At 38.1% G+C, this 21,899-nt stretch overlaps 1 long non-coding RNA gene across 1 annotated transcript in view; it reads left to right on the plus strand.

Moving 5' to 3' along the window:
• The window catches only part of LOC110126070 (uncharacterized), a 185,592-nt gene that overhangs the window by 61,884 nt on the left and 101,809 nt on the right, over positions 1–21,899 (plus strand). Inside the window, exon 5 of the long non-coding RNA XR_011484937.1 lies at positions 12,517–12,596. This is a non-coding gene — a long non-coding RNA (uncharacterized lncRNA). The remainder of the gene's footprint in view (positions 1–12,516; positions 12,597–21,899) is intronic.

Genomic DNA, 21,899 nt, shown 5'->3' on the forward strand with positions numbered 1-21,899 from the left:
CATTTTAAAAAGCAGAAAAACCAAAGATTTGATGATTTCAAGGCTCAGTCTTCAGCATTCAGGGGCAGAACAAGACTCAAGGGGACCTTCCATGACACCTTCTCTGTAATTTAACAGAATGACATAGAGTAAAGTTTTACTAATATATTTTATAGAAACATTATCAAGTGGGATTCACATTATCAGTATTATCAGTTCAAGCTCTCACTTGCTCGGTATGTGGTGACATCTTTTAGAAGCTGAATGATTTTGGTTTTGATCCAGCCTACCTTTTCCCTTGTGTTTTTGCATATCTACATTAGAATGTCACTTGCCTGTTACACATATTTACCAAGATTTGTACATTCCTTAGTTTTTTGTACCTACAAATGTCTTAAGTTCACTGTGCAAAATTTTGATTCTCTACAATTTGTCTAGTACAATGCTCACTAGATTGTTGAGGATAACTTTGGGAGTAGGTGTTAGTCTGTCTGCTGGGTCTAAAAGTCTAACGTTCTGGTGCTCTGTCCTGTTTTTAAATCTCTCTGCCAGCTTTTTGCTCTCCAACACTCTTTAACAGTATTTCGTAATCCTCTGCTACCCATTAGAATCCCTGGTGAGGGGGATAGATTTTAAAATGTATAATGCTCAGGTCCCACTCCAGACTCATCAGAATCTTTTGGGCTGAGACTTCAACATCAATATTTTTTAAGTTCCCCTCAGTGATTCTAATGTGGAGGTTGGTTTGAGAAACATTACTCTAGGGTTAAAAGGGGGTAGTCTTTATGCTATTTCTTTTGGTGGGAATTCATTTCCTTGTTGGGTGTCAAAAGTAAATTAATCATCTGATTCTATATTGCAGTAATATTTATACTACCTGTATAACTTTATTAAACATCTCCTTAGCAGAAGTAGCTTTTAAAGATAAAACCAGTTATGCCATGTTGATCTCTGAATCACGCATAAGAACTTCAAAAACATTTGAAAAAGCAGGGAAACTAAAAACTTGATGATTTCAGGGCTCAAAGTCTAAAGCATTCACGGCCAGAATGAGACTCAGAGATCTTCCATGATGGTTTCTCTGCATGTAATTTGACAGAGACATAGGATGAACAAAGCTTTACTAAAATAAAGTTCTTAGCTCATGAATATGTATATTTAAGAATTTCACATTCAGTATTATGTAGGCTGGTAGCTAGCACTAAAATTGGGCTTCTAATTACAGTTACTGGTAAGCTGATTTTCATGGAGAGGATAGCTATTGGTCATAAATATTAAGTTGATGAAGGAGTGATAGGCTTTTTATTCTAGGTAGGGCTGGGATTTTTATGATAGGTTTTGACCTACAGAATTTCTGAGAGATTGCAGCTTCTCTGTTTTATATTTCTCCAATCCCTACATGTAGAGGTTGGATTCTGAGGAACAGTGCCTCATTGGAAACTGAGAATCAGGTCCAAGATTGCTCATAAAAGCAATAAACTGGGATGAGGATAGATTTAGAAGCCTCAAGTGCAATTTTATGTCCAACTCTAAGACCAGCAGAGTTCAATGAACTGGGAAAAATGAGAGGTGCACAATGAGTGACTGTGAAGTCGTTTTGAAATTTCTGTTGATGAAGATCAGTGATTCTAATTTTTGATGTCATGCCAGGTATCTCTATAGTGAATATTATTTACTGCTGGCTCAGATGGGATGGATACTGAAATAAACAACCCTAGAGCTATTGTGTTTGAATGGTTTGATACATTCTGGAAGTATTGGTATTGTTTATGCAATAAACAGTTTTTGGCTCATTTCTACTTTTTGGCTATTGTGAATAATGCTTCTGTGTACAAGTTTCTTTTGGATATATACTTAGGAATGGAATTGCTGGGTTATACCGTAACTAAGTTTAACCCTATGTTGAGAAACTACCAAACTATTTTCCAAAGTGACTTTTACATTTCCAACAGTACTGTATGAGGATTCTAATTTTTCTGCATCCTTGCTAGCACTTGTTATTGTCTATCTTTTTGATTGTAGACATCCTTGATTTTGCTACTTTGAATGACAAGTATATGGTGTTTAAACCCCAACTGCTTTGTGACCCCATGGGCTGTAGTCTGCCAAGCTCTTCTGTCCATGGGATTTCCAAGGCAAGAATACTGGAATAGGTTGCAATTTCCTGCTCCAGGGGATCTTCCTGACCCAGAGGTTGAACCCACATCTCCCGCATTTGCAGGATTCTTTACTCCTGAGTCATCAGGGAAGCCCCTTACGAACCTTGTGTGGGTGCGTTGCTCAGGCAAGTCTGATTCTTGGTGACCCCACGGAGTATGGCCCACCAGGCTCCTCTATTCTATGTCCATAGAATCCTCCAGACGAGAGTACTGAAGTGGGTTGTCAGTCCCTTCTCCAGGGGATCTTCCCAACTCAGGGACTGAACTTGGGTCTCCTGCATTGCGGGCAGATTCTTACCATCTGAGCCACCAAGGAAGCAGGGCCCTTTAGGTTTTCACAGCTGGGTTTTACAAATAACAGGCCAGAAAGTTTTCTGCTTCGAAATTTGCTGTTGCAATGGCAAGTTTTAGCTTACGCTGTTTTAGTCTTTATAAAATAAGGTGAGAATCTTCTTCTTCTTTGCAATATGAGAATCTTCATAGCAAAACAAGGTAGACTGTATGAGATGTATCAACTCTGAATGAACTCCATGAATGAAAATTAATTCATCCAAGAATGAGAAACCGCTGGCACAGTGAGCCCTCAGCATTCTGAGAACCCAGGCTGTTTGGTAAAGCATGGGCCAAATCCTCGCGGTTGTTTGCCTGAGGATACAAGAGGTCAACTCAGCTCTCAAAGGGCTTCCTCTTGAAAGATGAAAAATATGATTGGCAAGAGTATGGAGAAGTGCCAAGATTGAGAGCAGGACTGGCTCCTGATTCTAAGACCAAATCCTGACCTCTGGATCAGGACACAAGAACAAGAGGGCTCTGTATTGCTAGTGCTGGATATAAGGGCCTGTTCTGTCCCAGGCTGACGATTCTTGTGCTGCAGGTAACATCTGGCAGCAGGAATAGGAGAGACGCCTGTAGCTGCTGAGTGTCAGTTTTCCCAGAACCACATGGACAGCGGAGTCCTAACCCTACCAGTGCTTGCATCCTTACCCACCGGGGCCACCCCTCAAAAGTTAACCCTTCTTGTCTTGTTTGTTCCCATACTTGCTTGCTTGCTGTCAGTGTAGTGTAGTTCTCTTGCACGAGCCAAGTTCGTTCTACTTCCCTCACCTTCCCAAACCTTTCCGGGGTGCCCTCTGAAATATTCATTACTTACTTGACAAACTCTATTCTTTTTAATCTCTCTCTCTCTCTCTCTTTGGCTACGTCCCATGTCAGGAGCAACCAAGGAATGAATCCTTAGTTCCTTGACCAAGGATTGAACCCACTCCCTTGGCAGTGAAAACACAGAGTCCTAACCACTAGACCACCAGGGAATTCCCTCCCGGACATTTTAACCTTGAATGACTCGGTACCCACTCCAGGACCACACCTTAGCCTCATCATCATATCTGATGTACCTGTCTCTTTAGCTTATACTCTAACTCACGGTTTGCAATAATCTTTCATTCAGCCTTCTCTCTCTCTTATTTAGGATTTGTGCCTGTTCTTTGGCCTCATTTTGGACCTACTTTCTCTAAATCAAAACTATTTAATAGTGGGAAAAAAGCAAGGATTTGTTTAAATCTTGTGTGGTTTAAACCTATGTTTATTATTCATTGGCTGTCTTTATTTCCCATCTGTTAATTGTTCTGCCATCTTTATTTCCCATCTGTTAAAGTTCTTTGAGCAATTTATTTCAGGTGGGATCAATCTGGGTCCTTGGCATACCTGAGAATGCATTTCTGTTACTTTCACACATGCCATGTTGCCTATATGTGGATTTCTTTTTATTGTGTTTTCCCAAAAAACTGGAAAAAAAATTGCATGGTGCTTATTGCTGTATCAGTCTGGGGCCACAGTGAGTATTCTTTCTTGCTATCTAGTAAATGGTCGTAGTAAGTGTTTTTCTCATTTAGTTTTTCTGGTTTCATTAGGAAAATCCACATGGTTCTGTTGAGCCTCATTCTATGCCAGCCTTGACCTCTCCCCACCCTGCCAGTCACTGAAGGTAGTGACTGCTTCTCAGGTGGGATCCTGACTCAACCAGGGCCAGTTGAAACTCCCCTGAGATTGATATAACGAGTTGGAAGACAGAGTTTTTTCTGCTAGGTTTGGTTAGTAAGCATTGTGACTCGGGTTCCTGAGGGTACTGGTAGTTATCTCTCTCTAGATCATTTGTTTGTCTCTGTTTGTCTATTTGTCGGTCTTTCAATCAATCATGTCTACATTATCTGTCTACCTATCTATCTAGCTTTTAGTCACCAGTGTATCTACACATCTATCTGCCTACTTACCTGTAGATATATTTAGATAGATAGGTAGATAGATGTAGATGTAGAGATTGAAAAAGAATGGGTATGAATATGAAGGCAAGCAGAGGCACACAGAATTGAGAAATGCAAAGAGGAAGATAGCTCTGAAGAAACCACGTGGAACCTAATTCAGCTTACTGTAAAACCAAATTCATCTTGGACTTCCCAGAACTTCCCAGATGACATGAATCAAAACTTTTATTTTTGCTTAAGTTAGATTTTTTCTTAAGATAATCTGACGTTCTTTTGCTTGTAGTTGAGGGACTTCGGACCAGTAGTAATGAATCCATTTTTTTCCCCTTTGAATATTTGTGGGGTTCTTTTTCCTATTCATGAAGTTAAAAAATGTCTGCAGAATATGATTGAGATATCTCTTTAGTAGATTTGCTTGAATCTGTAAAATCAATTACAAAGCTTTTTCCTATTATATTGCTTAATACTTTTGTTATTTTTGTTATTTTGTTATGTTTGTTGTTTGCTTAATGCTTTTGTTCTGTTCGTTCTTTTCACCATATATTGAATATATCAGACTGGTGATTTAGATTTGTCATTTTTTGATATTTTGACTTGTTAATCTTTTTCTCTGAAGTCTGAGAAAATGTCCATTGTTTTCTTCCATGCCATGAATTTGATTTTACATATATATGTAAATATATATTTTCTAAGTATATACATATGTTTTAAAATTGTAGTATCATTGATTCGCAATGTTGTATTAGTTCCTGGTGTACAACAAAGTGATTCATATATATATACATATTCTTTTCCATATTCTTTTCCATTATGGTTTATTACAGAATACTGAATGTCACTCCCTGTGCTATGTAGTAAGATCTAGTTTATCTGCTTTGTATGTAGAAGTTTGTGTCTGCTAATCCAAAACTCCTAATTTATCCCTCCCATACCCCTTTCCTCTTTGGTAACTGTAAATTTGTTTTCTTTGTCTATGAGTCTTTCTGTTTTGTAAATAAGTTTATTTGTATCATATTTTAGATTCTACATAACAGTAATGTCATATGGTGTTTGTCTTTCTATTTCTGACTTACTTCACTTAGTATGATAATCTCTAGGTCCATTGATGTTGCTGCAGATGGCATTACTTCATTCTTTTTTATGGCTGAGTAATATTCCATTGTGTGTGTGTGTGTGTGTGTGTGTGTGTGTGTGTGTATACACCACATCTTCTGTATCAATTCATCTGTTGATGGATGTTTAGGTTGCATCCATGTCTTGGCTATTGTAAATAATATTGCTATGAACATTGGGATGCATCTACTTTGTATGCTATGCATCACTTCCAAAGAAAGTTTATCTTATGTTATTTTCCCCCTACATTATGGCTGTACTATATTCAGATTTTTAAAACATTTTCTGGCAATTTCTCAGCCTCTGCTTTTGAGGCTGTAAGCGTTAGTCTATATTTTCTTAAATTTGTAGAAAGCACCAGGAAATTCATCTGAAGTTTTTTTCTTCCTGTTATAAATCTTTTTCAAATGCATATGCTTCCTCTGCAGAATATTTTCATATTCATAGACTCATATTTCATAGGTTCCTTTTTTTCTTCTGTTTATCTTCTCGAATAAAGAGAGGTCTGTTTACTTTTGGTGTTTACCTGTTTAACCAAAAACAGGGTGACTGAACTATCCTTTGATCTCTTCTCTGTATATCTGTTGATGATGATAATTTTAAGCTGGAGGCCTGATGGCGTATATTTACATTGCGTGCTGACTCACTTCAGTCATGCCTGGCTCTGTGCAACCTCATGGACTGTAGCCCTCCAGACTGTTCTGTCTGTGGGATTCTCCAGGCAAGAATACTAGAGTGGGTTGCCATTTCCTGCTCCAGGGGATCTTCCCGACCCAGGGATCAAACCCAGGTCTCTTGTGTCTCCTGCATTGGCAGGTGGGTTCTTTACCACTTTCACCACCTGGGAAGCCCTGTATTTACATTACCAGCAAATTAAGATGAGAGGAAAAGGAACAGAGTCCTGGACTGTAAGAATTTAGTGTTTGCTCCTCACCTTCTTTCTCTGGAGCTGACTGTGCACAGCTCTCCACGCGGCATGGCTCCTGGCTGTCCTCCATTCTTGCTCTGCTGCCCAGGGCCTCAGAAAGAAGGCATGCCTCCCTGGGGAGAAGTCTTGCCACACTGCCTGCTCCTGCTTGGCGGAACAGAAGCATGGGGCCCGGGATCTCCTTGAACAGCTGCGTCTGAATGGTGCTGGCCCACGGCTACAGCTATGATTCTAAGGGTGCTCCCTTCTGCTCCCTGCTGTCCTCCTCTCAGCCCTCTCCCCTCCACACTTGTGAGTGTTAGGAGGGCTCTGCCAGAATGTTGCTTACTTCCTTTTTTTTTTCTTCTCATTAGAGGATTGTAAGTGCTGTCTCTAGATTTTGTTGTCTTTCTGTCTGGTTTTATCAGAATCATTCGGAAGCCATACAAAAGCATCCTTCTTAATTTTTAGCACGAATGCAGGGTTTCTTTCATACTTATGTTCCTTTTCTCATTTTGCTTGGGTTTGGGAGTAAAAGAGGAAACTTGGGTGTGGTTTTTCTGAGTACCTCTTACATCTGTACCTTCTTTATTCCCTTTCCACTTCTCCTGCCTCATCTCATATTTGATCATGTATCTTTCTTGCTATAATCCCCCTGCTGTGTCTCCCTGCCTCTTTTCTGGCACCACTCTCCTGGTGTTGGCACTCGGTAAGAAAGGGGCTCGGCTCTAGGAGATATTTAGTTGTATTAAAATTGTCTTCAATTTCAAGTACTCATAAGCAACTCTACTGTAGCTTAAGCGGAAAACAGAAGGTCCAGGGGTGATCAGTCCAGGACTGGCAGGGTGACTCAGTGATACCATCAGGTGCGGCTCCTGCTGTCTTTCCACCTTGCTGCTTTCTGTGAGGTCTGCTGCACCCCCAGGCTCTCATGTCTCCCAGGAGGGAGAAGGGGGAAGAGGAAGAGGCAGCACAAGAGACTTCTGCCGCCTTTTCTTTGATTGGAGTGTGTCTCCTGCCACACTCCTGATTGCTGGGAGTCAGAGGAAGGGAGTCATTACCTTTTCCAGACTCCATGGCAGAGGCAGGCCAAGAGAAAAGGGCTGGGAAAAGGAGGTAGGTGAGCTAAATTCTGGTGTTGGCCACCTTCCTTGTTCCCAACACCTGTTTCAGAAGAAACTCTCCTGCCCATTCATACCTAGGGCCTCAGAATGTTGTTTTTATAGAAAGGAAAAATATCGATTGGAGGGGGAGTGGCTGTACGTGGGCATTTATTCTTATCCCCATCTCCCACCGCAGACATCTGTTTCTCTAGACTAGAGAATATTGGGGTTTTCCCTCAATTTTCTTCCTTTGTTTTTTTCCGTTCCACCACACAGTTCTTTCAACAGTGGCATGTGGATGCAATAGTTGTGGAAGTGCACTGTGAGGCTGGAAATTTTCCACAGACTACTTTTGTTCAATAATTGTGTTTCCTTTTTTAAAAAAAAATATAGTCTGTTTTATGGAGGGGAGATTTGTAAATACATATGATGTCACCAGCTCTCCCAGAAGTGTCCTTGGTGTTTTGTTTTGTTTGGTAGTGGGGGGCGCGGGGTAGGGTTTGCAGGATGAAGATGATGGTATGGGTTCAGATGTGAACCCGAACCCGGTCTTCATGTTCCTTGGGTCTCTCATTTCTGGCCATCCAGCAGGCCCTGCTTACTTACATTTCATCCTTTGGCTGTTCCTTGGCATTTTGGGCCACTCCAGACATTAAGCGGCTTTTTCCATTTCTTTTGTGTGTCTCAGTGGCCACAGCAGGTTCACAATTGCAGGCCAACTGTGGAGAAGGTCAGGAAATGCTAATGGGACATTTAGCAGCAAGTGTTCCTGCTTAACTTTCCATGGAAAACAAAATCAAACTGACAGAAGGAAAAATTCAGTCCTATCTTAATGTTGAAACGGTCCCAAGTTAGGACTGTGTGATGTATTAGTCATTTATAGATATAATTTCACAAGTGACAGGGAGTAATGGATCATTTGGGTCTGTGTCACCAGACACATTCCCTACTGAGTACTTCTTTTGTAACGCATAAGATGGAATTTGAATGTGCTTAAATGCAGTAAAATGTGTACATTAGAATTATGGTGAAAATTTGAACTTGAATTTTGAGAATTAATGTATAATTTCATGACGTGTGCTACTGTAACTGTAATTCAAAAGACTTAATTGACATACTTATGAAGAAATATCACTGACTATAAATACTGCTAGGTATTCTTGTTATTCTTCTGCATCTGTATGATGAGGTGAAAAGATCAGGTGTCTTAGGGTTAGAAAAACTCTAAGTCCCAGATCTCACGTTTACTGACTGTGAATTCAGAGAAATTCCTTGGCTCCTGATTCTCAGTTTTACTATCTACAGAATGGTGAAATGACATATTTCAGATTTGAAAGACTCACATGGCAGGATGTAGTCTGTAAGTTGCAAAGAATTATGTATATGTAAGTACATACTAGTTTGTAAACTGCTTTTACTTGTCATAAACTACAATACACTTTCTAAGTGGATGCGTGATATTTCATTATATAGGTGGACAAAACATTTAGGTTGTTTTATATCTGTATTTGTTTTACATATATCTATGTGTCTAACTCTATATGTCTGTCTGTCTATACACACACACACAAATAAGCTTTCCAACATACAATATAGTATTTTTAACTGTGGCTTCCCTGCTTCACTGATGGTTCAGATGGTAAAGAATTTGCTTAAAATGTTGAAGATGTGGGTTCAATTCACGGGTTGGGAAGATCCCCTGGGGCAGGGAATGGCTACCTACTCCAGTATCCTTGCCTGGAGAATTCCATGGACAGAGGAGCCTTGCGGGCCACAGTCCATGGGGTTGGAAAGAGTCGGATATGACTGAGCAACTAACAGACACACACACACACACATTGTTAACTGTAGTCACCAAGCTATACACTTTATCCTCAGAATTTATCTTGTAACTGATAGTTTTTACCTCGTGACCACCATCACCCAATTCCCTCACTCACTACCGCCTGCCTGGCAACTACTAATCTTTTCTCTGTGTCCGTGAATTCAGTTTTTGTTTGTATTTAGATTTCATATGTAAGTGTATATAGTATTTTTATGTTGTTCCAATTCATTGTAATGATCACTTATTGTTTGAATGATCATAAGAAACTTTTTGTGGTAAAAGCTCACTCCTAACTTCTACAATGAAAATAAGTACTACAAATAAGATAAAAAGGCCAAAGAGTCTGGCTGACAGTATCTTTTTATGGCATACATGGGAAATAGGTTAATTTCTTTAATACACAAAGAGCTTTTAAATAAATCAACAAGAAAAGCTGAAAACCTTAATATAATTTAGGTAGAGAACATGTGTCAGCAATGTATGGAAAAAACCGCAAACTGATGGCAGACATGTGAAAAGATACTCATTTCTTTTACTTTTAAAGAAATGAAGTTAAAATCAAGAGTTCTTTTTTCCCTTATTATATTAGTAAAGATTAAAAAGTTGGAAAATATATTTGAGAATATACGAAAATAGACACTCCATAGATATTTAAATTAGTGTGTCTTTTTAGGAGTCAATTTGGTAATACCTTAAAGCATTTCAGTGCAAACTTGGACCTATTATTCTCCTTTCCAGGATTTTATCCTACAAAAGTACCTGATAAATATAAAAAGACAGCAGTAGATATGTCACTGTGACATGTGTGCATATGTGTGTGTCAATGAAACAAATAACTGTGTAAACAAAATATAATCTGTAAACTATCTGTATAGCCTGTATATATCTCAATGTGGTATGCTCAAATTTATGTATATGCAAGAAAAGGAATTTTATATAGCAACTAAAAAGTGGACTGATCTCTGATATGCTGATAACTAAAAAACGCAAGTTCAGACTTGTTTTTATGCTTTTATGCATTTATGTCACATGATATATACCATCAAGTAGAAAAACGTTCTTGTATATTCATAGACAACTTCTGATAGAATGAATAAGAAATTATTAACAGTGATTACCTTCTGGGAGTTAGATTGACATAAGTGAAGGAAGAGAAGAAGAAAGGAAGAATTTACTTTTTATTCTGTTAGCTTCTGTACCTTTGGAATTCATTCCCCTCCCAATAATATTTTTTATGAAAAACTTCAAACATACAGGATGTTTAAAAAAGACTGGACAGTGAAAATGAATAAATTCACCACCTAGATGCTGTAATGAATATTTGCTGTAATTGCTTTATCACTAAATTAAAAACAAAGATGATGAATTATTTTTATAAATTTAGTAATTAGAGCTTAGCAGGAAGAGTATATTAGAGTAATTAGATAGCAAAATTTAAAAAATGCATAAATCTGCTAGAAGAGAAAACTAAATGGGATAATGTGATAAATATAAGGGGTTTTTAGGAGCACAAACCTCAAGGTGACAATTCTGTGCAAGAGGAGAGGCAGAGGCTCTGGACCTTAGGAGGGGTTTCCTGTCTGCAATTCTTCAGACCTGAGATCAAGAGATGATGGTCTCAGAGAAGAGAAACCTCCAAGCAGGTAGCTTTTTGGCTCACCTCTAAGCCTCTTCTCAGACTTGAGCCAGGTGGTAGACACCAGGGAAACTTGCTGAAAAGCATTTGGCCCTCACAAACTGTATCTTTGTGTGTGGAAATGAAAGATCTTAACAGGAGCGTAAACCAGAGGATCTGATTTGGATCTGAATGAGACCTGGAGAGGAGAGTTTCGTTCTGTTTTGTCTTGTTTTTTAAACATCCTAGTTATTCAACACTGAGCCACTGCTCTGTGGGTAAACCTTGACTCACTAAAAAAGAGTTGAAGTCCAGAAATCTGAATTTTTAGCAAGCACCCAGTGACTTCATTGCAGGTAGGTATTGCAAAATATTGTCCTTTTCTAAGGAAGGGGTTTCTTTAGCCCCCATGAAGATCTAGCTACTCCAAGAGTCTGCACATTGCTTTGCAGGAATGTCTGTCCTCTCCAAAGCCTCTCACTCATTTTCTAAATGAATTTAATCACTAAACTCCTAAGGAGCAAACACAAAGGGCTTTATCGTTTGGTAAATGATCTCATCCAAGGTGTTGAAAATCAACCTAGGTGGGGGTCTAGAAAGAGGAGATTATTATATTTTAATTTCCTAATTGTTCAACGTTTACACTCTGCATAAATGTCCCAGAGGCATCTGATGCCGTCTTCTCTAACTTTTGTTTACTGGGTCATCCTGATACATGTGGTTTAATTCTTGCGTTTTCTAAGAGAAAAGTCTCCAACTCCCTTCTCCTGCTGTTTTTCGTTGGCAGCTTCTTCCTACTGCTATCAGAGTACTTGAATTCTCATCAATTTTCTTGTGACTTTTGTGGAATGCGCTTGGTAGAGCAGCAGCTGTCCCATCCTCTGCCTGGAACAGGTTTTCTCCCCCGAAGGATTAATAGGGAAGCAAACTGTTTGCAGTTGCTTCGCTCCACCTCTGACAGCTCTTTAACCCCATGAGAAAGAAGAATCTGAGAGTTTCTCATTCTCTCTCAGCATGACAATTGTCATGAGTTCTTCCTTGTCATTCTTCATATCTTCTCTTTTCTGGCTTGGCCAGTCAGTGTAAACTGAGGAATTTGTTTCTACGGTGACCATCAGCCTAAAGAAAACATGCCGTGCCAAGGACTGAGTAATTTATTTTTATTATTATTTTTAATACAACAAGCATTTCTTGAGCTCTTTCTGTGCATTGTGTGAAATGCTGGAGACATGGGTGTAAAAGCAGACAGCAGTAGCCAAGTCTCCAAAAAACCTTGACAACTCCAGGTTGAGAGCATCCCACATAATGAGGAAACAACATAATTAAAGGTCTGGGAGTGAATCTGTACAATGGAGACTATTCAGATATGACTGGGATACATGGTTCTTGGTGAGAAATAAGAGATTCTTTGAAGACTTGGTGCTGCTGTCAAAAATCTGAATATCACTCAATAGGAAATTATTTCTTAATTAAAAAATTAAGATATGGAGAACACAGCATTCTAGTGTAAAAACACAATAAATAATACTGCTGTTTTCTTTTTAAATCATTTAGGTGAGGACACAGAATTGTAAACATGGCCACAGATTGGATATGAGAGTCAGATGGGAAGAGGAGGTCCTGTTCACTCCGAGGTTGGTGTCTAGATGATTTAGGGGTGATCTAAGGTTGATGCCTAATGAAATGAGGTTTGGAAAGAAAGCTAATAATTTCACTTGTTAATAATTTGGGGGGAATGCTTATGGAATTGTTTGTAGACCAAAGGGAGTTAGTTCCTTATAGAAACGGGAGTTTCTCTAGGCACAGTGGAGAGCCTCACAGATGGGAGGCATGGAGGAGGGAAGAAGAGCAGGGACCCACTGGGGAAGGATGAGAAGAGAGACTGGGTTCTTTCAGTATAATTTTCAGTAGTGAAGAAGGAGGGGCTTGGGTGCAAGCCTGGATGGAGGGTGTGGAAGGATCACAGCTGAATTTGTTGAACTCTAGCCACAGTGTTCCTGGGGGAATGTTGACTTGCTGGCCTCTGCAGAGCTCTTTGCCTCCCAGGTGCTGGGCACAGTTGCTCAAAGTAGCTCCTGCAGGGAGGGTCAAGGGGTCAGGAAGGAGGGTGGTCAGAGGAGAGAGCTGGAGATACCGGCCTCTGCAGAATGCTCTTATTTTTCTTGGCATTTGACAGGTGGTCTAGATGGAATCTAGCTGGGAACCAAGCCAGTCAACAGATTCCCTTAATGGTTCTCACCACCCCCACAAGGTCCTCCCTTGTTTAAGGCATCTCTTCTTCACACATTATTTTAGTGGTCATTCTACTTCAGTGTTTATTTGCTAAGTGACATTTTAAGGAAATAAATATAATACCTAGTTCAATAAAAGTAGTTTCTGAAAATGCCAGATCGATTTGCCTAAAGAAAATTTACTGTTATTATGAACTATAGATATTTCACACTATTTTCTTTAGGACTTGGGGGTACCTGACTCATTACGTGTTTTAGAGAAAAAATTTTTTTGATGTCTGAGTTTAAGAAGTAAATTTTCAAAAATCTTGTTTGCATGAAGGTAAATTTCTAGTGCAAGATTATTGATTGGCTTAGAAAATCATATAACATGAATATAATATGCTCATGATAATAAACAAATACTTTATCACTGTGGATTCCAAGCAAAATCATTATCATATCCCAAATAAGTATCAGCTGTTTAGAACATCATAGAGGGGGATGGGAGAATTCATGCTTAATTAATCATTTCCTTGGTTAGAAAACAAAATCTTCAAACAAAGAGAACATTATATCTACAAGACACCAGCATTTTGCAAAGATTCCACCCACAGTAGGCCAGTCAACATAAAGCCAAGCCTTTCACTGGATTTTGAATTGCTTGTATAAACTTGGAAAATTACAACAGAGAGTAAAGGAGATTGTGTCCAGATAACTGAAGTCAAAAGACTGGTCTGCTTCCTTTTCTATGTCCTGTCCTCTCTCTGCCCTGCCGCCCGCTCCCGGTGCCTCCTCCCCTGCCCCTCCCCCCACCTGCCTACCCTGAGCCTGACAACTGGGGTTCTCGTCTTTAATTCCTTTGCATACAGATTGTCATCAAATCCCATTTCTTAAAAATGTCATCTATGTGACTCTTCAGTATACATTTCAATCAAACTTCAAAACCTAACAGAGTGAGCAGTTTAATAAGAGTTTAAAGTTATTGAATCCCAGGCACTGTCATATTTTTATGTTTGTAACAACCTTCCAATAAGCTATTATTATTAGTGTTATCATCACCGTTTCACAGGTAAGGAAACTAGGCCTTACAGCAGTAGCTCTCAGCCCATCACCTGGGAACTTTTACAACTGTGAGGCTACCATCCATCTGGACCAGTTAAATCAGAAACCCTGAAAGTGGGACGTGGGCGTCTGTATTTTTTTAAAGTTCTCCAGGTGAATACAAAGAGCAGTGAAGTTTAAAACTACTGACTTTTAGAACACTTAATTAACCAGCACAGGGTCACAAGGCTGACTGATGGAGTTGGATTTAGAACTAGGTTTGTTAGATTTCAGAGTCTCATCTTTTTTTAAAAATAATTTTATTTATGTATTTATTTGTGGCTGTGCTGGGTCTTCGTTGCTGTGTGGGCCTTTTTTCTAGTTGCCTTGAGCAGTGGCTACTGTCCAGTTGTGCTGCGCAGACTTCTCATTGCGATGGCTTCTCTCGTTGCAGAGATGGGCTTGCAGAGGAGGGGCGTGGGAGCTTCCATAGCTGTGACACGTGGGCTCAGTAGTCGCAGCTCCTGGGCTCTAGAGCTCAGGTTCAGTAGTTGTGGGGTAGGGGCTCAGTTGCTCTGAGGCATGCGGGATCTTCCCACATCAGTGATTGAACCTGTGGCTCCTGCATTGGCAGGAAGATTCTTTACCATGAATGCCACCTAGGAAGCTCATCTTGATTACTGTAGATTTATAGTAAGTCTTGATATCTGGTCAAGCAAGTCCTCCCAACTTTTTCAAGAATATTTTGGGTATTCTTAGATCTTTATTTCCATAAAATCAGCTTATCAACTCTCACAATGAAACCTGCCGGATTTTGATTGAGTTTGCAATAAGTCTATCAGTCAACTTGGAGGAGTTTATATCTTTACAATTTTAAGTTTTTAAAACCATAACATGGTACATTTCTCTATTTAAACGAGCTTTCACTAATTAATTGAAATTCAATTCACTATTTAAAATAGTTTTAATTTCATAGCTCTTAAGAAATTTATGTACTTTTGTCTATATGTTTTTATGTCCTTTGAGTTAATCCTGTGTCCTTCATGTACATGAAATGCTGTCTGTCTGTTTAAAGTGTTAACTATAAACTTAATTTCAGGCTTCCCTGATGGCTCAAGTGGTAAAGAATGTGCCTGCAATGCAGCAGACTCGGGAGACGTGGGTTTGATCTCTGGTCAGGAAGATCCCCTGGAGGAGGAAATGGCAACCACCTCCAGTATCCTTGCCTGGAAAATTCCAAGGAGAGAGGAGCTTGACAGGCTGCAGTCTGTACAGTTGAACATGATTGAGCACATAAGTGTAAATAGGAGATAATGCGTTAATTTCCAATGGTACACGGGCTTCCTTAGTGGCCCAGTGGTAAGGAATCTACCTGCAGTGTAGGAGACTTGGGTTCAGTCCCTGGATCGAAAAGATTCCTTGGAGAAGGACATGGCAGCCCACTCCAGTATTGTTTGGGGAAACCCCACGGACAGGGGAGCCTGGTGGCTACAGTCCATGGCGTTGCAACAAGTCAGACATAACTCAGCAATTAAAAAACAGCAATAATGCAATATGATTGATATGAGGCTAACATAGTCATAATACCACCCTCTCACAAGGATACTAAATTATAGATCATCATACTCATGACCATGATGCAAAAATTCTTAAAAAACTAACTAATCAGGACTCAGTTGCATTAATTAAAGGAATGCCAGATTAGTCTAACGTTTCAAATACTAGAAACTTTATTGTAATTGTTACTCACCATGCTTACAAATAAAATGAGGTAAAATATGGTAACTTTGATAGTGTAGAATTTTTAAAAATAAAATTGAACATTTCTTTATGATTTGCAAACTAATCATGGAAGACTACCGTAATCTAAAAAAAATTAGCTTCAAAATCATAGGGAAAACTTTATTTTTAATGGCAAACGTAAAAAATGGTATCTCTTTTTAGATAAAGGAGATTACAATGATGGCTTATGTATAATATTAAAATGGAAATCCTTGCCAGATTAATTAGGTAAGAAAAAGAAAGAAAAAAAGGCATAGTGATTTGAAAAGAAGAGACAAAACTATCATTATTCACAAATACTACCTTCATTGAGAATTCAAAAGTTATAGAAAAATTAGAATTAATAAAAGAATTTAGGATGTTTGCTTAGTACAAAAATCAGTATACACAAATCAGTTGTATTGCATTATGTAATACAATCAACCAACAGTTATTGTAATTGTAGAAAATGTGTTACTTAAAATAGTGAAAAAATATAAATTATCTAGGAATAAATATACCAAATATTTGCAAACTTTTAAGGACACAATTGGAATATTTTATTAAATTAATGTTAAAATCCATACCATGTTCATGGGTTGGAAGTTTCAAAATCATAAAAATGACAAACTTCATCAATTGATCTGTAGATTTGACGTAATTTAAGTCAGAGTACTCTCAAGTTTTTATGCCCTATCTATATATATATAAAATCAGAGGTAAGATAAGTGCTATAAGCTGATAGCATTATAGTGCTGTGCTGTGCATGCATGCTGAATTGCTTCAGTCCTGTCCACTCTTCGACCGCATGGACTGTAGCCCGCCAGACTCCTCTGTCCATGGGATTCTCCAGGCAAGAATACTACAGTGGGTTGCCATGCCCTCTTCCAGGGGATCTTCCCAACACTGGGATTGAACCCATTTCTCTTAACGTCTCCTGCATTGGTGGTGGGCGGGTTCTTTACCTCTAACGTCATCTAGTGCTATGAGGCTAAAATTATAGTAAAGCCAGCTATTCATTTGTGGAGATCATTGAGTCTTCAGGAAGAGGAGATCACATCTGAGCTGATTCATGAACATTGACTGTGTTTTCGTTTGGGAAGGTGCCAGCAAGCTTGCGGACAGACAGAACAACCCGACGTGTCCTGTTACCATCGGCTCAGACAATGGGCACCTATTGCCTCGTTTCCAGATGAAGCAAGCTGGCGCGGGCGTTAATGGTACTTCAGGGATTTCCATTTTCTACCTGAATTCCTTGTTTGAATGACCTGTTTACATTACTCCTCTGGGTGACACCTATGCCTACAGATGTCTGTGAGTTGAAAATGAACAAACAGCAGCTAGGTATTCGTTATCTCTAATGGATGGTCTGCAGATCCCTTAGCTTTAGCATTTTGTGTGCAATGAATTTTTTAAAAATGAATAAAAGGAAAATAATAGACACACATCCAGCTGCTTTGTGCAAACAGCATGTTGTTTTTTTGTCAAGGTGATTCTGAGCATAGGATATACAGTTTGGATGTGACTGATGCAAAACTGTGTGTTCCTTTTCACTTACTTGGTCTCCTCTTTGTGAAAACTGGACTTGTGTTTGAGATTAAGCTTGTTAACCTTTTCTCTACTGATATTCTTAAAGTACCATTTTCATCAGGATACTCTGTACAAAAGGCTAAAATGAGTCTGGACCACCTACTTTAGCCACGTCTTCTGTTTTTGTGCTCTGAGTTCTTAGAATAATATCTGTACTGTCTCAAACATCACTCTCCTTTTCCCCCCTCGCTCTAAAATGTTCTTTCATTTATTTATACATTCAACAAATAAACATTTATATACTAGCCACTGTTCTATGGACTTGGGACACATTTTTCAAAAAAAAGAGACAAAAATCCATACTCTGTTGGATGTTATAGTCTACCATCTTGTTCGTTACAAAATAAATTATAAATTTAAACAAGGAGATAATATAGTATGTTAAAAGGTGATAAATGCTATGAAAACAAGAGAGGGCAAGAGGGTTGGAGATGAGTGCACAACTACAACTGTAAATAGATTTGTCTGGATGTGCCTCATTTAGAGCTGGGTCAGCCTCTGGCCATCTGGGTGTGGGAACCTTTTGGGCAGAGGCAGCCACCAGGACTCAGGCCTTATGGTGGGAATTTGCTCAGGATTCTCTAGGAGTAGCCTAATTGGTTAGTGTGATTGGAGCACAGTGAGAAGGGGGTGAGAATAGTAGGAGAGGGAGGCACAAAGGAAACGGGGACAGTTGGTATACAGACTTGTAGAACTTTGTAAGAATTTTGACTTGTGGTGAAATGGGAGGTTCCTCGGGAGAGATGTGATCCTTTCCCTTTCTTTGTGCTATTGCTGGCCTATATTTTACTTCTATAAATATTATTATTGAGATTTTACCAAATAAAAAGCCAAGATTTTTAATTAAACCAAATTTAAAGTACTATTTTTAACTAAAGTAACAATAGCACATTTTGGTGAAATTTTAATCTGTTGTCTTTATGGTAATGTTATAGATGGTCAATATCTGCAACTATACTGCTTTCTTTGTAGTCAAAAAAGACTGATTTCAGCTTATTACATGTTAGTTATTTTATGTCCCTTTTTAAGAGTGACAGTCATCGAGTCATTGTAATAAAATCAGGTGATCATAAATTTCTTCCAGGAATTGTATTTCTGGTATGTTGTGGTTTACTTGGAAGTCATTTTATAATACAACCAATCAATATCCCACTGTATAAAGAATTAACTAAAGAAACCCTCTACCCAGGATGTAATTATTCAGCCCATACATTGCTGTTATTTTTACTTTAAATATCAGTTGACTTTTTGGGGGGCTTAACTTTTGGATTAATGTTTGCATAATATATCTTTTTCCATTTTTTTACTTTCAATATATCTATGTTCTTACATATATGAAGTGAGTTTTTTATAGATAGCAGATTAATGGATCTTTTTTTTAAACTACTGTGCCAATTTTGGTCTTTTAATTGGTGTACTTAGATATTTACTTTGAGGGTAATTATTGATATGCTAGAACTTAAGGCGGCATTTTTGTATTTGTTTCTGTTTGATTCCTCTATTTCTCACCTTCCTGTAGGTTCCATGTACATTTTTTTAGGATTCCATCTTGATTTATCTTTTGTCAAATTTTTGTGCATATCACTTGTGTAGTTTTCCTAGTGGTTGTCAGAGGTAATGTTTAATTTTGATATAATTTCAAACTTAAAATTACAAGAGTAGTATAAAAAGAACTTCCTTGTTTTTTCTTTCTTTTTTAAATACTGAAGTATAGTTGGTCTATGATGTTATATTAATTTCAGGTGTACAACTTCATGATTCAGTATTTTTACCGATTATATTCCATCTAAAGTTATTACAAAACAATGGCTATATTTCCCTATACTGTACAGTATATCCTTGATGTTTGTTTATTTTGTACATAGTAGTTTGTATCTCTTAATCCCATACCCCTGTCTTGTTCCTCCTCTCTACCTTCTCCCCACTGGTAACCACAAATTTGTTGTCCATATCTATGAGTTGGTTTCTGTTTTGTTAGTTGTTCGTTTTATTTTTTAGATTCCACCTGTTTGTGATAATATAAAGTACCTCGTCTTTCTCTGTCTGATGTATTTTCACTAAGCAATACCCTGTAGGTACATCCACATTGTTGCAGAAGGCAGAATTCCATTCTCTTTTACGATGAGTAATATTCCACTGTTCAGGTTTATAGCACAGCAACTTTATCCATTCATTTGTTGATGAACGCTTAGATTGTTTCTGTATCTTGCCTATTCGAAATAACAGTACTATGAACATTGGGGTGCATTTATCTTTTTGAATAAGTATTTTCATTTTCTTCAAGTATATATCCAGGAGTGGAATTTTTAGATCATACAGTAGTTCAGTTTTTAGTTTCTTTATGAACTTTTATACTGTTTTCCACAGCACCAATTTACAGCTCCCACCAACTGTGTACAAGTGTTCCCTTTTCTCCACATCCTTGTCAATGCTTGTTACTTCTTGTCTTTTTGATGATAGCCATTCTGATAGGTGTGAGGTGGTGTTTCATTGTGGTTATTGATTTGCATTTCTCTGATGATTAATAGTGTTGAACATCTTTTCATGTGCCCTTTGACCATCTGCAGGTCTTCTTTGAAAAAATATCTATTCAAGTCTTATGCTCATTATTTAATTAGGTTTTTTTTTCATATTGAGCTATATGAGCTGTTTATATATTTTGGATATTAACTCCTTATTGGTCATATCTTTGCAAATATTTTCTGTCATTCAGTAGACTGTCTTTTCTTTTTGTCAGTGGTTTCCTTTGCTGTGTAAAAGCTTCTAAATTTAATTAGCTTCTATTTATTTTTGTTTTTGTTTCCTTTGTCTTAGGAGACAAATCCTAAATAACATATTGCTGTTAGTTATGTCAAAAGCATTCTACTTACATTCTCTTCTAGGATTTTTGTGGTTTTAAGTCTTACATTTAGGTCTTTAATCCATTTTGAGTTTATTTACGCATATGGTATGAGACAGTGTGCTAATTTCATTCTATGACGTGGAGCACTCCAATTTTCCCAGTATCACTTATTGAAGAGACTGTCTTTTCTCCATTGTATATTTTTGCATCCTTCATTTTAGATTAATTGCCCGTAAGTGTGGGGATTTATTTCCAGGCTGTCTGTTCTGTTCTATTGATTTATTTATCTGTTTTTATGCTAGTACCATACTGTTTTGATTATGGTAGCTTTGAAGGATAGTCTGAAGTCAGGGGATGTGATACCTCCAGCTTTGTTCTTCATTCCTCAGGATTGCTTTGGCATTTCAGGGTCTTTTGTTGTTCCAAATAGTTTTAGAATTAGTTCAGTTCTGTGAAAAATGTCCTGGGTATTTTGATAGGGATTGCATTAAATCTATAGATTGCTTTGAGTAGTATGGCTGCTGCTGCTGCTAAGTTGCTTCAGTCATGTCTGACTCTGTGTGACCCCATAGTCAGCAGCCCACAAGGCTCCCTTGTCCCTGGGATTCTCCAGGCAAGAACACTGGAGTGGGTTGCCATTTCCTTCTCCAATGCATGAAAGTGAAAAGTGAAAGTGAAGTCGCTCAGTCATGTCCGAGTCTTAGCAACCCCATGGACTGCAGTCCACCAGACTCCTCTGTCCACGGGATTCTCCAGGCAAGAGTACTGGAGTGGGGTGCCATTGCCTTCTCTGAGTAGTATGGGCATTTTAACAAAGGTAATTCTTCAAATCCATGAACATGGTATATCTCCATTTCTTCATATCATCTTCAATTTCCTTCATCAGTTGTTGTAATAGTTTTCAGAGTATAGGTCTTTCACCATCTTGGTTAAATTTATTCATAGGTATTTTATTCTTTCTCATGTGATTTTAAATTGTTTTCTCTTTCTGATAGTTCATTGTTAGTTTATGGAAAAGTAACAGATTTATATATATTAATCTTATATCCTGCAACTTTACTGAATTTATGTGTTAGTTCTAATAGCTTTTTGGTGGAGACTTAAGGGTTTTCTACAAAGTAAATGCCCTACATATGAACAGGTTCTGTTCCAAGAGCATGTTCAAAGTCCAATTTGTCTGTAAGTCCAACAAAGTTAGCCTGGGTATCCAGCTAACACAATTGGCTATATAGTACTGTGCTGTAATAGATTAATAATAGTTTTCACACAAATAATACATAAACATGAAAAATAAAATATTTTTAATCTTATAGTACCTTGAAAAGTATTTAAAACTCACTCTCTTTAGTCTTCTAATTTGGGAGCAATTTTTCATTTTTTCCTTATATTCCTTGACCTCAATTTTTTTTTTTTTTTTGAGGAGTAAAGGTGATTATTTTGCTGAACGTTCTTTAATTCTTGTTTGTCTGAAGCTTATTAAGGAAATATTC

Source organism: Odocoileus virginianus, chromosome 31 (assembly GCF_023699985.2).
Source record: "Odocoileus virginianus isolate 20LAN1187 ecotype Illinois chromosome 31, Ovbor_1.2, whole genome shotgun sequence".
NCBI lineage: Eukaryota > Metazoa > Chordata > Mammalia > Artiodactyla > Cervidae > Odocoileus > Odocoileus virginianus.